This window comes from Microtus pennsylvanicus, chromosome 2 (assembly GCF_037038515.1).
Source record: "Microtus pennsylvanicus isolate mMicPen1 chromosome 2, mMicPen1.hap1, whole genome shotgun sequence".
NCBI lineage: Eukaryota > Metazoa > Chordata > Mammalia > Rodentia > Cricetidae > Microtus > Microtus pennsylvanicus.
Window position 1 is genome coordinate 29,641,399 of NC_134580.1, and position 18,418 is coordinate 29,659,816.

At 43.8% G+C, this 18,418-nt stretch overlaps 1 pseudogene; it reads right to left on the reverse strand.

The window, feature by feature from the left end:
• Nucleotides 1-12,119: 12,119 nt before the first annotated feature.
• On the reverse strand, nt 12,120-17,941 carry LOC142844119 (ribonucleoprotein PTB-binding 1 pseudogene; annotated as a pseudogene).
• Nucleotides 17,942-18,418: the final 477 nt, after the last annotated feature.

The window sequence follows — 18,418 nt, forward strand, 5'->3', positions numbered from 1 at the left end:
ACCGTTGTGTGAATACATCAGGAAATGATCCCTGGAACCGGTGGCATGTGTTTGGAATACCAATGTTTGGGAGGTGGAAGTGGGAAGAGTGCATGGACTTTGAGGCTAGTCTGGGCTACTGAGGCCATGTCTCAAGGAAATGATGGGAGCTGGAGATGCCTCAGTGGTAAAAGCACAAACCCCGTGAACCAAAAACCTGGATGCCATACTGGCCTGGGCCCAAAATCCCAGCACCTGGGAGGAGGAGGGAAGAGAAGGAGGAGGTCAGGATGTCATAGGTAATTCTTGGCTACTAAATCATTTCAAGGCCAGCCAGGGATACAAGGATTTGTCTCAAAACACCACAAACAAACCCTAAAACCGGAAAGCCATGGTGTGTACCTGTAATCCAACCAGGGGTGGGGGAAGCCAGAGGGAGGATCAGGAGTTCCCGCTATCCTCAGCTAGATAGCAAGTTCCAGGCCAGACTGAGGTGCCCAAGGCCCTATCTCAAAAACGAAAACAAACTAAAATAACAAAAAGAAGAACAACAACAACAACAAAACCCAAAGCAAAAATAAGTTTTAAAAAACTGGCAAAGCCTTTAACCCAATCCCTGGTAAACAATAAACTGTGTCACCCCCAAATCTTACAATCTTGTCAGTGGTGTTTTCCTTCCTTCCTTCAATTAAAGATTGTTTTGTTATTGTTGCTCTGAAATAGGGTTTGGATATGTAGCTCAAGCTGACCTGGAGCTGTTTTGGGGTTTTCACCAGAGGCGACTGCTTGGACGTGGGTTTAAGCCAATAGAAAATCTTTATTAGCTGGCTGGTGACTACACTGGGTGTCCAGGATCCCAGTGTAGCCCTGAGCCTTCCTCAGGATGAGCTTTTCAGCATAAGAACCGTGTCCTGGGTTGGCAGACTGCAGTTAACAAGGAGAGTGAGCAGAAGAGGATCTACAGAAGGCAGAAGGCAGGGTTAGGACATTTAGGGACTTTCTCAGAACTATTGACTTTGATGGATTAGATCTCCCAAGATCTAGGATTACAGGCACAAACAATTTTTTGTGAAGAAATTATATTTTAACTCAATGTGTTAAAAACGGGAGAGCTGAGATTGGTGGTGGTGGTGCACACCCTAAATCCAAGCACTAGGGAGGCCAAAGCAAATGTATCTCTATCAATTCCAGACCAGCCAGCCAGGACTACACAGTGAGACCCTGTCTCAAAACAAACCAACCAACCCATCAAGATAATTAATGCAAACCTTTAATCTCAGCACCCGAGAGGCAGAGGCAGGCAGATCTCTGTGAGTTCAAGGAGAGCCTGGTCTACAGAGTGAAGTCCAGAATAGCCAGGGCTATACAGAGAAACTCTGTTTTTAAAAAAACCAAAAGGCCAAAAACAAAATTAGGATAAAAATTTTAGATTTTAATTATTTATTTTTGTTTTGTTTTTGTTTGTTGGCTGGTGAGGGTGGCCTTCAGTAGGGGTGATGGCAAGACATCTGCCAGGGTGTCCCCTGGGGTTGCATTCCAGCTGTGCCGCACCTCCTAGTAATAAGAGTTCCTCATTACTCTGGCTTTACCACCAGGTCTAAAGTCCAGGCCTGGCCCTCCTTGGCCAATAGAGTCTTCTGGTGCAGACTGAACAGCCCTGTTTCCTCTGCTAGATGCCGACCTGTGATCAGGGCAGCTGGTGCGAGCTGCTTGGGCAAGGGCAGTCCATACATCCTGTGGAAGTCACAGCTGGAGGGTCTTTGGGTTTTTATTTCTGGGGGGCACAGTGATCTCTGCCTGAGGAGAGGCAAGGGACGTGAGCTCACGGGCAATGAAGCTAGGCCGTATGCTCTTACTGTTAGTAATGACTTTAACTTTCTTTCTGTAACAGGAAGACACAAATATTTGAGGAGTTACGTGAAGGGGATGGACGAGTCTTGGGGCTGCCTTCTCAACAGGGAATGCTGGTTTGTGGAACTTCACTGCCGACTAAGAGTCTGGGAAGTTTGACTACATGAGAACAGGGTCAGCCTGGTCAAAAGAGCTTGCTTTTTTCTTCACCTACCTTGGCTTCTTAGTTCATGTGAAGCTTGGGTGGGCAGGGGTGGATCTCTGATCTTTTGATCATGGCCACTGGCTTAGGGTGGAATGACCAGCTGGGGAAGCTTGAGGCAGCAGTTTAGAGTGGGTGATTTACAGTGGCCTGCGGAAGGACAAGCAAACCGGATGTAGTTGAGAAAGCAAGACAGTGAAGAGTGGGGACCCAATGGCATCTTTTGGCCTCCTGGATCCCACTGTACCTGAAATCCATTATTCCTTGCTTCTTCCGTGTGCCACTTCATTTTCTTCTTTTTACTCTTTGATGCTTACATTCTTTGATCTAAGACATTTTTATACAAGTCCCCCACACGGTCTGACTCTCTCCTTCCCTTTCTGCTCCTGTTAGCCCCCGCCATGCCCCTAGACATGTTCTCTTCTACTGTCATATCATAGAGGCACATGTGGCTTTATGCATTTATATTGAATCTATGATTCATAGAGAAAATATCTGAATCTGACTTATTTTGTTTAATATGAAAGTCTTCAGTAGCATCGCTTTTTTGCAAATGACACAATTTTGTTCTTTATGACTGAACAAATTCCAGCATATGCATGTATGTATTAGATAGATGGTATCTAATATAGCTATATGTCATATTTTCCTTACCTGTTCTTCTGTTGATGGACATCTGATGTTTGTGAACGGTGCCACAATAAATAGATGGGCAAGTATCTATGACATGTAAGCTTGGGGACCTCTGGGTAAATAGCCAGAAGAGTGTAGGCGGGTCATATTTTGAGAAATATCCATATTAGTGCCTGGACTATTATGCTGGTAAACAGTGTATAAGGGTTTTCTTTCTTGGCATTCTCGCTAGCATTTTTGTTTAGTTTTTTAAAATTACATATATTCATTTAGTGTGTGTGCACAGACAAGAACATGCATGCCACAGTGCATTCAAAAGTTAGAGCCACTGTGTGGGTCCTCAGACTTGGTCATCAGACTTGGTGATGCAGGTCAACAGACTTGGTGACAAACAACTTTACTTATGCAACCATTTTGGTAGGCTGTTGTTCGTTTTCTCATATTTTTAAATTTTTATTTTTATGTGTATAAATGTTTTGCCTACGTATATGTCTGTGCACCACACGTATGCTTGGTACCCATGGAAGCCAGATAGGGCATCGGATCCTCTGGAATTGGAGTTGCAGATGGTTCTGAACCACCATGTGGATGCTGGGAATTGAACCGGGGTCCTCTGGAAGAACATCCAGTGCTCTTACCTGCTGAGCCATCTCTCCAGCACTGGTTTGTTTTCCTCATGATCACCATTCTAACTGGGGTAAGTTGAAATCTCAATGTGGTTTTTCATTTTCATACCCCTGGTGCTTAGCGATATTGACCATTTCTGTATGTTTACTTGACCATTTATACTTTAGCACTTGAGAACCATCATTTTATTAATTAGCTCATTTTTATTGTATTGCTTGATTTCTTGGTGTTTAGTCTTTTTGAGTGCTTTATCTACTTTAGATATTAATCTCCTTTCTGAAGTATAGTTGACAAAGATACTTTTTTTGTTCTGTAGACATAATTTTATATTGCCTTAGTAGTACAGGTGTTTCTGATTTCATGAAGTACTATTTGCCAATGTGTGTGTGTGTGTGTGTGTGTGTGTGTGTCCTAGTCCATCCATGTGTATGTGTATGGCTGGGTGCATCTGTGTGCAGTTCAGAGGACAGCCTCAGGTACCATTACTCGTCAACTGTCCACATTGATTTTTGAGACAGGGTCTCTTACTAGCCTGGAAAAAAGCAGAGGCTGGTCTAGCTGCTCTCTGCCTCCCCAGTGCTGGGATTATGAACCTGTGCTGCCAACTCCGGCTTCTCCCATGCCCCAACCTCTTGGGCTCTGGGGATCTAGCTCAGCTCCTTATCTGTTGCAGGAGATTTGTTTGTATTGTTGCTCCAAAACTATCAGTGGAGTTAAACCTTATTCAGAAAATCCACATTCAGCTGGCTGGAATAAAACATAGAGTTTTCTGGTGGACCCAGATGCAGAATAGAGAAGACACAGAGAGAAGTAAGGAGGGGCTTGGAAAGAATTGTGGCCCTTTTAATCTGGGAAGGTGGAGAGGAGGGTCAGTTGAACATTTTCTGTGTTGCTCTGTGAAACTAAAGGTACCCAAAGAAATGAAATTTGGGAAATGGATGTACTTCATTTTGCAGAGTTTGGAAAATTAAAGTATGTGCACCATACCATAGATATATATTCAGGATTTCAATGGGCATCTGCTTGAGTTCTGAAAAGGCTGATTCTATAATAACACATTTATTAGAACTTATGGCCATCATGTGGATACCTATGCAAATTAAGACTGACAATGCTCCAACATATGTCTCTAGTAAAATGAAACAGCTTTTTGCTTATTATACTATAAAGCATGCTATAGGTATACCACACAATCCCACAGGGCAGGCAGTTATAGAAAGCTCTAATCCAACTCTAATAGAGATGCTTAATAAACAGAAAGGGATAATTAAGACCCCCAGAGATAGATGGCACAGTGCTCTAGTAACTTTAAAGTCGGAGAAACATTGATAACAAAAAAAATCTGCTGAATTAAATCAGCCTCTATACTTTAAAGATGTGTCAACTTCAGAATGGAAACCAGAACATGTGTTACACTGGGGAAGAGGTTTTACTTTTGTTTCTACTGGAGAAGAAAAGCTATGGATACCATCAAGACTGATAAAGATTAGATTCAAATGGGAGGGCCCTCTTGTTTAGGAGAGGCAATAGTTCATGAAACAGCATGGCCAGACGTCTAAATTAACTTACAAGACTAACCAATGCCTTTCATTTCACCAGACTTAACCTGCCAAAAACGGAAACTCCCCAGAGTTAGAGAGGGTTTTGTTTTTATCTTTCAGGAGAATGAAAGCATCCAACTAAAGAATCTAGAGATCACTGGACAAAGAAGACATCTGACTAAGAAGGATGAATCATGCAGAGAAAATGTCCCGAGGAAAAGCGTATATTGGCTTAATGGTATAGCACATTTTCAGCAGGAAAAAATTAGATAAATTTTCCCAAATCTTTGTTTCTGCTGTTCCCTACAGACATTGAAGGAAAATGGTCTTTTTGTAGCCCCAGTCCAATAAACAATTAAAGCTGACTTTAGAGTTGGGGTATGGCTTAGTCCTCTATTCTGTGTTCTTTGTTTTGATTATTATATTGCGTGGGGATGCTTTCTTTTTATCCAGTCTATTTGGTTTTCTTGTACCTTCATAGCAATATCCTTCTTTAGGTTGGGAAAGTTTTCTTGTATAATTCTGTTGAATATATTTTCTGGGCCTTTTAGCTGTAATTCTTCTCCTTCTTCTACCCCTATTATTCTTAGGTTTGGTCTTTTCTCAGTGTCCCAATTTCCTGGATGTTTTGTGTTAAGAATTTGTTGGATTTGTTTTGTTCTTTAATCAGTGAGTTTATTTCCACTATAGTATCTTCAGTGTCCGAGATTCTTTCTTCTATCTCTTGTATTCTGTTGGTAATACTTGTCTCTCTGGTTCCTGTTCCTTTACCCAGTATTTCCATATCCAGCCTTCCCTCGGTTTGTGTTTTCTTCACCTCAGTCCTTCTCTAAACTCAAGCATGCTTGCTAAAGGAAAAATCCAAAATCTCTGTTTCATGTCGGAAGAGTCACCTGGTATGGGACAAAAGAAAATCCAAAGTAAGGGACTATTCTATTGTCACTAATCTCATAATTCTTTGATTTTATTTTGACTTTTAAATTTAAAACTTTTCTTAAGATATAAATATTGTCTCAAAATTTATAAGGTTGATACATACATATTTCAACTTTCTGTCATGATATTAATGGTCATATAGAGTACTACATAATTCTAGATATAGACTTAATGTGACTCTATGTATGATTTTGGGCTTGACCCTAAACAGGTAATTAGAAATTAGGCTTGTGTATCTCAGGTGTATTTAGTAGATTGTAGTCCTTTATTCTCTCTGAGATCTGCTGCATATGACATTTAAAATGTTTAAATTTTCTGCAGTGAACCATGACACTAACAGTGACCTTTGAAGTCTCCAAAAGAGTAATGGGGTCCCACATCAATGATTCCACCTGGATTGTCGTAATGCCACTAAGCTGACAAACATTACTCGAAGATCAGCTTTGGACTGCAAACTGCTCAGGGCAATTTCAAGGCAGTCAGCTAAAACAGTCCAGCATCAGAGACTACTCCAGCCAGGCCTTCAGATGAGCCTCGCATTTTCCCATCACACTGAGACTAGACAACAAGTAAAACAGCCTGCTTTCCCAAAACTTGATCTTTTTAGTTCTTAGCATGAAGGTTTATTTATGATCAGTTATTTCAAAGGCAGAAGTGACTGTCAAGTCAGACTTGAGATTGGAGTGTCTTCCATCAAACTAAACAGAGTCTATCTGAACTGTGTTCATTTATGTCTGTTTATTCAGCAAGCAGTGCCACAAACATACAATGAGCACAAGGACGTTGACATCCAATGCATCAGCCATGCGGGCGCAGAACACTCCTGTCTTTAGTGACACACCGAGGATGTGAGCTGCAAGGATGCCAGTACCCAATGTATCAGACATTCAGGCACAGAACACTCCCGTCTTTAGTGATGCAACCAGGATGGTACTCAATGTATCAGCCATCCGGGCGCAGAACATTCTTGTCTTTAGTGACACACCCAGGATGTGAGCTGCAAGGATGCTGGTACTTAATGTATCAGCCATCTGGGCGCAGAACACTCCTGTCTTATTGATGCACCCAGGATGGTGAGCTATAAGGATGCTGGTACCCAATGTATCAGCCATCCAGGTGCAGAATCACCAATGGAATCAAATAGAAGACCTGGATATTAACCCACAAATCTATGAACACCTGATTTTCGACAAAGGAGCTAAAAGTATACAATGGAAGAAAGAAAGCATCTTCAACAAATGGTGCTGGCATAACTGGATGTTAACCTGTAGAAGAATGAAAATAGATCCATATCTATCACCATGCACAAAACTCAAGTCCAAATGGATTAAAGACCCCAATATTAATCTGGGCACATGCTTATCTTATAATGTATACAAGTTCATCCTCTCTGGCAAGCATGGACACATGCTTATCTTAGAACCTATACAAGCACATCAAGGTCATTGGACCAACAGTTATCCTTTATTTTTAATTATTTATTTTAACAAATTTATTTCCTTTTCAAATCTAAAAAATTATTTAAAAGTTTTTTATTTTATATACCAACCATAGTTCCCTCTCCCTTCCTTCCTCCTACTCCCTGCCACCTCCCCCCCCCGGCCCCCCATCCAATACTCAGAAAGGGTAAGTCCTTCCTTGGAGAGTCTACAATGCATGGCATATCAAGTTGAGGCAGGGTCAAGCTCCTCCCCCTGACCCATGAATGAGCAAGGAATCCCTCCATAGGGAATGGGCTCTACAAAGCCGGGTCATACACTGGGAATAAATCCTGGTCCCACTGCCAGTGGCCCCACAGACTGCCCAAGCCATGGAACTATTACCCACTTTCAGAGGGTCTAGTTCCATTCTATGTAGGTTCCCCAGTTATCAGTCCAGAGCCAATGAGCTTCCACTAGCTCAGATCAGTTGTCTCTGTGGGTTTCTCCATCATAACCTTGACCCTTTGCTCATTTACCAGGACTTGATCTTTATCTCAATATTCTAAGAGCTCCCTAAAAGATACCATCACCCCCAGACAACAGGAAGTAATTTTAAGAACACGACATCCAGATACCCAAGAGGTGGGGTGGGTGGGTTTGGGTCGTTCGGTGGCTGTTTGTCATCATTTGGGGGTTGGTTACAAGTTGTTATTGCTCATGGTCCGGGAGGAAGCTAAGTGAAGGAGATTATATTGAGGGATCTTGTTCTGAAAAGAAAAGGGGGAGATATGGGAATGACAGAATAAAGAGGGAGATTATTGAATCTATTTCTAAACTAAAAAAAAACAACTACCAGTCTCAATTAGTTTACATTGATATGGAGTTTTGTATATTGGTACAAATTTAAGGTTATTTTTGTTATACTGCATATATGTTTCTACTCTTGTTTAAGTTATTGTACCTATGCAGCTCATTTAAAAATAGAATATGAAGTTCTGGTTCTTGAAGGCTATTTAGGATAATAAAGAAAGACAGGTTAGTAAGTAGTCATCTCTAATAGACAAACATACAGTCATGTTAGGTATGTTTTCAAAGTCAAACAGATATATTTTAGATAGATAGGTGGTATTCAGAGCCCTATAGAATATGGCATTTAAAATGCCTTAATACCAAAGGGCTTTTCATGACAATGAGACACGTCTGCTTCTGGCAGCACCAATTTACTGCAAAAAAGGATGATGGGTATTGAAGGACCTCCATATGGAGTTTACTTTCATTGTGGCAAAGTTAGTCAGTGGGCAAAAAAGTTGCCCTTACCTCAACTGCTGATATCATGCGGTCTAAATTGGACCAGCAGGACACACACACAAAAAGGCAGCTGCTGAACTTTGCCAAGATAAGAGAGAAAAGTCGCTCAAAATTTCTGCTTCACAGAAAAGTTTGTCAGAAAAGTCTAGGCCAAATATGGAAGCTCCAATGTTGCAGAGGAACCTTGGGTGATTGTCCAGACAGCCAGATGTCTCTTTGCTGTAGTTTAGGGAGTCTGGGTGCTTGGCATCTCCCATCTACTCTGGTAATATTGTAGTCCTTCTTGGGTCTCTGATGGGATTGAAGACAAGATAGGTTTACAGCCTTCCTTAGTCATGACAGAAATAAATTAGGTACAAAACTTTGGATTTATCAAGAGAAGAGAGATAATGGAATATTTTCTCTGAATTTTCCAGATACAAATAGACTGAACATTGTGACTCTAATTCTTATCTGATAATTGATCTTACTCTATATATTTTACTGTGTTAGAGTTACAACCTTTTATTTTTATTTAGACAACAGGGTTGGAAATGTGGGAGATTTGTTTATATTGTCACTTTGAAACTCCCAGTAGAACTAAACCTTGAACAAGAGAGCAGAGTGCACATTCAGCTGGCCGGGAATAAACCCGAGAGTTTTCTGGTGGGCCCAGATGAAGATAGAGAGACATGGGGAGGAAAATGAGGGACTTGGAAAGATTGGGCTTTGTATCTGGGAAAGTAGAGAGGAGGGTTAGCTGAACCTTTTCTCTGTCACTCTGTGGACCTGTCATGCTTTACCCTAATATCTGACTCCTCAGCTTTATTTATTAATAGAACAATAAAAGAAGCTGCTATATGTATCCTCTCAAGACAAACATTTTACTAACCGAGCTATCTCCAGCCAGTCTGCTAACACTGCATGAGGACCTGACTACCCACTTCATGAGAGTCCACTCAGACAGTCCCTGCTTGTGGTGACCTCTTGCAGTGTTCCTTCCTCTCCCGTCCCCAACAGGTTGAGTTCTTACAGCGAGGTCTTTGATCCATTTGGGCTATTTCTGCACAAGGGAGAGGACTCGGCTTCAGTTTCTCTATGTGGATATGCAGTTTTGCTGGAGCCATTTGTTTTGAAGTTGACTTTCTCCCAAGTGCGCTTTTCAGTAACTTCGTCAGAATTCGGGTGGCTACAGAAGCATGATTTTATACCTGGACACTCTGTCTGCTTCCACTGAGTGTGTTTCTATGCCAATGCCACACTGGTTTTGTTGCTTTGGCTTTGCAGTAGAACTTGAAGATGTGGCCATCCCTCCAGTGGTTTTCTTCTCTCTTGCGATCTCTTCTATCTTTATGGCCTGTGGTGCCTCCATGTACAGTTTAGGATTTTTTTTCTATTTCTGAGAAGAATGGTATTGGAATTTTGACGAGAACGCTATTGAATGGTTGAAACTTGCTTGTGTTTCTGGCACTTTCAACTAAAAGGATACTACGAAAAATAACGGGAATGATTATACTAACATTGCTGTAGGGAAGTAGGAAAACAATAAATCAAAGAATAACATCAAGAGAGTTGATTTTGTGTATGTTCACTCAAACTCAGGTCCAGTGAAGAGGAAACACGTAGGAAATGAGGCCTCTGGGCCACAGGCCCTGAGCAGTCACTCACACTGTAGGAGTGGCCTGCTGTCCTTCGGGGCTATGAACCAAGCAAATCCCTAGGTCTTAGCAGTGGACGGAAGACTGGGGAAGCGGTCTTTTCCCTGCAACCACTATAGCCAGCTGTGCCAGCTGTGCCATGACCGAGGACGTCAGGAAAGAAATCGGTTCAGCGTGGCTGAACCTAGACTGGTTCAAACTGACTCTGACTCTTCGTAGTTTATTTTTGGTATATTTAGGCACAGCACAGATTTGGAAGAAAGATTCCTTCTGACAATTATCACAACAAAGCTTAAGGCGTGGCCACATCAAAACTCTTTTGCAAAGTACCTGTGACCTCTTCTGCAAGAATAGGCTCTGTGGCTGGAGAGAGGGCTCAGAGCACTGGCCACTCTTCCAGAGGACCTGAGTTCAATTCCTAACACCCACGTGGCAGCTTACAACTGTCTGTAATTCCTGTCACACAGGCACACCTGTGGGCAAAACACCAGTGCACATAAAATACAAATAAACAAATTGTGTCTATTGACTGACAATGCTTGGAGTGTGTGGGATTCAGGGGAGGCCTAGCTCTACAAACAGCAAATGATCACCAGGCTATAAAGAGCATCCAAACCAGTCTTCGCAGTAGAAACCAGGTGAGATCCCTTTTGCTGAAGAGAAAAGCCTGCCTGTATAACATTCTTTCTTTCTTTACTGCTTCCTGTGAGCAGGAGGTGGACATTGTGCTCTCTGCACATCAGGGCACCCTCTTGCTGGAAATCACCGTTCCCATTTCCTTAGGAGCATGGACTCTGTGTTGTGGATGTTCCGTGGAACTCCTCATTCCTGGCCCTTGTAGGGGTCTCATCTACTGTACATAAGTGGTTTTTCTGTAACTTGCGTTGTGTGTAGGTATGGTCATGGCTGTAACCATCCCTGCCCTTTTTTTCCTGTTTCTTTCTTTTGGGTCTGGCTGGAGCTTAAGTATGTTCCTCTGGAGCCCGGCGGTGGTAGCACACGCCTTTAATCCCGGCACTCGGGAGGTGGAGGCAGGCAGATCTCTGTGAGTTCGAGGCCAGCCTAGTCTACAAGAGCTAGTCCAGCACAGGCACCAAAGCTACAGAAAAACCTTTTCTCAAAAAAAAAAAAAAAAAAACCAACAAAAAAACCCCCACAATGTAAACAACAACAACAAAAACAAAACCCAAAACAAGTATGTTCCTCTGGTAGTTTGGGCATTTGCACTCTTCCTCTGAGATTAAACCCTGCCTCACCCTCTTCTCACTGTCTCCTGTGTGGCCACAGGCACACAGCAATGCTCTCTCGCTCTCCCCCTCCTTTCCCCTCCCCCCCAGCTGCTAGGATTTACAGCTTGCTTGCCTTGGTGCTGTTCTTCTACCTCTGTCAGAATTATCCTCAAGATTAAAAAAACCCAAACCCAAACCAACATCAAGAAAACAAAACGAAACTAACCGCCCATAAAAACAAAACTAAAAAAAGTTCATAATGATTTTGATTCGCACTCCATGCGTAAACATTATCCATTTATAGAAAAAAGATGTGAAAAGTTCCTGTCATTATCAATTAGAGGGTTAATTGCTGGATAATGAATGTAAGAGAAGAGTTATTCAGAAAAACAGACCCAAGTCACAGTATTGCAATAAATTCAATTAAGGTGGCAAATATGGCTGGTGTGTGGTAGATCATACGGCATTAAACGAATCGGGCTTTGTGTCTCCCTGGAGACACACAGGACAGAAAACAGCAGAGGTGATGTAAGAGGGTTATGAGCCTGTTTCCTATCTATCTCAAAAGTAGGAACTAAGGTAGTCGTGTATATCAGTCTGCTTCATGTTGCATAAACACCATGACACCAAAAGGAACTGGGGAGAAAAGGGTTTGTTTACCTTACAGCTTACAGTCCACTATGAAGAGAAGCCAGGGCAGGAACCTGAGAAAGGACCTGAGGCAGAGGGCTTGCAGTGAGCTGAGCCCTTGAACATCAATCATAATCAGGAAAATACCCAACAGACATGCCTCCAGCCAGTTCAACAATGGAGGCCTTTTCTTCATTGAGGGTGTTCACATTTAACTCTTTCTGCATCAAGTTGACAAAAACACAGCAACAAAGTCCAGGCAGGACACAGCAGCACAGCAGGTGGGCACGGCAGCTCGGGCACACCACAGGCACTGCTGTGCCTGTACGGCGGCAGGCATAGGCACATTTGTTCTTGTAGAAATGGCCATAAGAAGCGGGAATGTGCACTCCTAGGTCATAGATTTCCTGCCTCCTGATAGTAAGTTTCTCTACTAATGCAGTGGGCCAGATGAAGCTGAACCAAAAAATATGACACTAGGTTTATTAGAGCAAAGTAACTCCCGGGCGAGTTCTCTGGTCCCAGAGATCGAGGCCCGAGAAGTTGCACCTCCAAGTTAAAGCACTGAGACTTTCTAGGTTTTAGGTGAGGAACAATGATGTGTTCACCACAAGCTGGCCTTGTGCCCAAGTATGGTCAAAAGTTGACAGCTTAGGCGGGGATTTGGGCTGCTGGTGGCAACAGGAAAGGAAGCTGCATAATTGCCAAGAATGTGGAAGTGCAGGGCAGAGAGACAAAGCCAGGAAGCAGCCTCCATTCATGGTCTCTGCTTCAGTTCCTGCCTCCAGCTTTGAACCTCAGCTTTCCTCATTGATGGATGGTGAAGTGTAGTAAAGAACAAACCCCACTCTCCCAGAGTTGGTATCAGTCATGGCGTTTATCACAGCAGTGGAAACCTAACTAGGAAAGACCCCAAATGTGACTAGACTTCTCAGCCATTTCAGTCCCTTGGGGGAGCCTCCCATTGACTATCACAACAAAGACCAGTATTTCCTGAGGATCTAATTCTCTACAGTGGTGCAACCACCCTAGAAGATTCCAGCCAGGGCTTGTTAAGATTAACCCCTTCTGGTCCTGACTGAAGGCAGGTTTTCCTGTGAGGCCACTCTACCTTGAGACCAAAGCAGGCTTGGTCCCAGTCATCCATCCCAGAAGACTGTTCACATCACCCCTGAGAGATAAGCAAGGTCAAAGCACTGACAAGAGTCAAAGGTCACCTTTTAGAGCAGATTTAGAGCTGGGAGTGGCTCTAGCAGATGTAATAACTCTAATGGACTCAACAGACATCTATAGAAAATTCCATCCAAACAGAAAAGAAAATACCTTCTTCTCAGCACCTCATGGAACCTTCTCAAAAATTGAGCACATACTGGGTAACAAAGCAAACCTCAACAGATACAAAAAATTTGAAACACCCCATGCATCTTATCAGATCTCCATGGCTTAAAATTAGAATTCAACAGCAATGCTAATTCCAGAGCCCACAAACACATGGAAATTAAACAATGCTCACCAGCCCCGGGTCTCCTGCCTGCCAGGTTGCTGGATGAAAGCAGGCTATGTAGATTCAGGTAGGGGTTCAAGGAGATGCGGTAGTCCTTTTGGGGGCTCCTCCAACAGTGACACCCCAGGGGTCGTTGGCAGGGGCACACTGTCCTTGAAGAGGCCTCTAACTCAGACTGGGGCCTCAGAGCCCCACAGGGGCTGGGTGTGGAGTGAGCTGGGATGCTGGGGGATGCAGACTCATGGGCTCCCGGTCACCCCAGAAGGGCCCAGCAGTGGTGGTAGTAAGGGATTGTGGCTTCCCTCAGCAGGTTTCAGTCCCAGAGCCAGCATCACCATCTGAAGACACCTCCCAAGGAGGGAATTGACAGGTTGGGCACCTGCCTGGAGGGTACCCAGAGGGGAGTCTCCCAGGATCTCAGGTTTCTTCTGACTCTGGGTGTGCAGGGATAACTGGAGCAGGGCAGTGGACAGGGTAGGTCCGCTGAGCCGTAGCATGGAGTGGGCACACCCAAAAGGCCCGCTGGCCACTGGCACTTAATACAGCAGAGGATTGAGCAGCAGCTGGAGGGAGGTAGATGGGCCCAGATTGTCCAACAGCTGCAGGATGTTTGGCTCAGGCGGGAGTCCCTTGCTTGGATTGAGAGCCGTGGCCTGGGCAGCAATGAGTGCTGCCAGCATGCTGCGGCCAGGAGGACCTAGAGCACAGAAGGACACACGAAGGTGACTGCCACCCAGGGCCAGGCCATCTGTCTGCAGTTGTACAGCCTCTGCCATTTCTGCTGTCTCATACTCCAGTACTGCAAAGCCCTTCAGCTGCCCACCCTGGCCACATGGCAGCTGACAGAAAGTGGGCATATCGACCGCGGACAGTGCCTGGCGCAGGGCATCCACATTATTGAAGCCAGGTGGCAGGTGGTCCACACAGAGTCAACGGGAGTGCAACAAGGCAGGGCGCAACTGCCCAGCATCTGTGCAATGCACATACAGTGTGTGGGGCCCCAGTGGCTTGCCTAGCAAATCGGACTTGGCCTCGGCAGCCGAGTCTTTCTTCATGTACTCTGCAAAGCCATAGCCCTTAGAGTGGCCTGTGCGCTCTCTGTACACTAAGAAGCAGCGCTCCAGGCTGCCAAAGGGCCGCACCAGCTCCTCACACTGCCTGTGTCAGGCAGCTTGGCCACACACAACAGAGCATCTGTAGGCTGCAGCTGAACCGACAGCTCCCGACTCAATGCGGATCTGGTGGAAGGCCTTGATGGCAGCTTAGCCTGCTCCCCATTCAGCAGGGTCACGAAAGCTGTCCCTTTGTATTTGTCCACCAAAAGTCCTTGAGTTCGTAGTCACTCAGATGATCGCGATCGCGTACTTCCTGGTTGGTCAAGTCCCCCGGAAGACCCCGGATCAGTATCGTGGCGGCAGTTAAGGAATTGGCACTTTAACCAGTTCCAGGCGCTTCCGGATCTCTTCCGGTTCCAAGGACAGCAGCTCCTGTTCAGGTGCTCATCGATAGGCGGTCCACAAAGTTTCCCCTTTGGCCTCCGCCTCCAGGTTGAGCAGCAGCCAGTGAGTCAAGAACTTTAAATCTTTGAAGAAAGAATTTAAAGAAGACACTAGAAGATGGAAAGATGTCCCATGCTCTTGGGTAGGCAGAATTTACGTAGTAAAAATGGCAATCTTACCAAAACCAATCTACAGATTCAAAGCCATGTCTATCAAAATCCCAGCAAAATTCTTCACAGACCTCAAAAGAACAATACTCAACCTCATATGGAAAAGCAAAAAGTCCAGGATAACCAAAAGAATCCTGTACAATAAAGGAACTTCTGAAGGCCTCACAATCCCTGACTCAAACTTTACTACAGAGCTACCATCCTGAAAACAGCCTGGTATTGGCATAAGAACACACAGGAGGACCAATGGAACTGAATCAAAGACCTGGATATCAATCCACACACCTACAAACACCTGATTTTTGACAAAGAAGTAAAAATATAAAATGGAAAAAAGAAAGCAAATTCAACAAGTGGTGCTGGCATAACTGAATATCAATATGTAGAGGAATGAAATAGATCCATATCTATCGCCATGCACAAAGCTCAAATCCAAAAGGATCAAAGATCTCAACATGACACCAACCACACTGAACCTCATGGAAGAGAAAGTGGGAAATACACTTGAACAGATTGACACAGGAGACCACTTCCTAAATAGAAACCCAGTAGCACAAACACTGAGAGCAACAGTTAATAAATGGGACATCCTGAAACTGAGAAGCTTCTGTAAAGCAGAGAACATGCATGGTCAACAAGACAAAATGGCAAGCTACAGATTTGGAAACGATCTTCACCAACCCCCCCCCCCCCACATCAGACAGAGGGCTGTTCTCCAAAATATACAGAGAACTCAAGAAATTGGTCATCAAATGAACAAATATTCCAGTAAAAAATGTGATGCAGACCTAAACAGAGAAATCTCAACAGATGAATCTAAAATGGCTGCAAGACACTTAAGGAAATGCTCACCATCCTTAGCCTTCCGAGAAATGCAAATGAAAATAACTCTGAGCTAATATCTTACACCTGTCAGAATGGCCAAGATCAAAACACCAATGACAGCATTTTCTGCAGAGGATATATGGTGGGGTAAATGGTACACTCCTGCATTGCTGGTAGGAATGAAAGCTGATACAGCCACTTTGGGCATCAGTATGGCGATTTCTCCAAAAATTAGGAAACAACCTTCCTCAAGACCAAGCAATACCACTTTTGGATATATATATCTCCAAAGGATGATCAATCATACCACAAGGGCATGTGCTCAACTATGTTCATAACAGTATTATTTGTCATAGTCAGAACCTGGAAAAAACCTAAATGCCCCTTGAGTGATGAATGGATAAAGAAAATGTGGTACATTTACACAATGGAGTACTACACAGCAGAAAAAAAATAATGACATCTTGAAATTTGGAGGCAAATGGATGGATGTAGAAAGCATCATATTGAAGGAGGTAACCCAGACCCAGAAAGACAAATATCATAAGCACTCCCTCATGAGTGGACATAAAGCAAAGAAAACCCAGCCAAACATTCACAAACCAGAGAACCTGGACAACAAAGAGGACCCTAAGAGTGACACACAGGGATCTAATGGACATGGTAAGTAGGAAAAGACAACTCCTGAGTAAACTGTGAGCATGGGGGTCATAGGAGAGGGTAGAGGGGAAGGGGATGATGGGAGGGGAGGGGAGAAAATTATATCTCACTAAAAACGATAAATGATTGAAAAAAGTAGAGCTGGGAGTGGATAGCTGATCTTGTGGTTTGGTCTTGGGTTCGACTGCAAGACAAACAGGCAGTGGAGACATTTGGAGAAGGTGGGGTGTGGCTGTGAGGGACTGGAGGTCAGACGGTGACAACAATGAGAGCCTTAGCAGTAGCAGATGGCTTAATGCAGGTGGCAATGGATGGTATTTCTGAGGCATGAGATCTTAAAGGCCTGGAATTAGAACAACACTAACTGTTCCAGGGTTTAGAATCCACATAGACAGAGACACAAAACAGAACTAAAATCGTCAAAGGGGCCATGAGAGCTAAAGGAGTCTAAAAACACTCAGACAAGCTACTTGGGAGTTGCCCTAGCTCCTAGGTCTGCTCTAAAATTTTCATTTGCATTCTCAACTATTTTGGTGGTTATTTGGTTTATTTTGGGAGGATTTCCCCCTCTACTTTCCCTATAATTTTGGCCCAGAAGATCAGGTTTCATTAAAGAAACCACATGTGCCTCCTCCTTCAGGGATGCGGATTCGTGGACCACTGATGGATTTTTTTCCTCTGATCACTTTGAACATATCAACCCACTGCCTGCTGGGGTCCTAGTTTTCTGTCTGGTGGGAAATTGGATGAGGAGTTTATGGAGAAAATGTGATAAACTCTATTCCTCTCAGCCCCGTAGAAGTTAGTCACTTGCCCTGGAGTGTCCTGGGAAACAGAGCATTCCCACAGCATCCCATAGTCAATCAGAGGCTACCATGTTACTCTGATCAATCTGAGTCTACTACAAAAGGAATTGATTGCTTTGAGGATGGATGTGATGGGCTCCATGAGCCAAAAGTCATGACAGTATGTTAGGGTCTGTGAGAAGTGGACCATGCTCCCCATCCACTAATAGATGGGTGTCAGTGTGTGCCAGTTGGATTTTGTCAACTTGACACAAGTTGGAGTAATCTGAGGAAGAAGGAACTTAAATATCTAATAAGTAAGTCTATGGGGAATTTCAATCAGTGACTGATGTCCCTGGGCTGGAGGTCATGACTGTATATATAAAATAAGCTGGCTTATAGAGTCAAGGAGAGCAAGTCAGTAAGTGGCTTTACTACATGGTACCCACTTTGGTTCCTGCCTCGAGGTTCTGGTCTTGACTTCCGGCCCTGACTTCCACTCATGGCAGCTTCTGATAGGAAAGTGAAAGGGAAGTAAACCTTCCTTCCTCCAGTTGTTTTAGGTCATGATGTTTCTTCACAGAAAGAGAAAGCAAGTATACAGTGTCCATACCCAGTGAAGGACATCATCCAGAGCCTGTTATAATTCACATGATTCCACCTACTGTGATTATTAAAGTGGACAGGGTTTCTATTAGGGTTTTCATGTGTTTGGATCCTGTGTTTGGGTACTGACCCCTAGCATGTGGCCATATTTCAAAGTTGTAGAAACCTGATAAATAAGCCCTGAAGGAAAAGGTAGGTTATGGGGTGTTATAGAATACTATTATTATTATTATTATTATTATTGTTATTTTGGAATTTCAAGACAGGGTTTCTCTGTAGCTTTTGGTTCCTGTCCTGGAACTAGCTCTTGAAGACCAGGCTGGCCTTGAACTAATAGAGATCTACCTGCCTCTGCCTCCCGAGTGCTGGGATTAA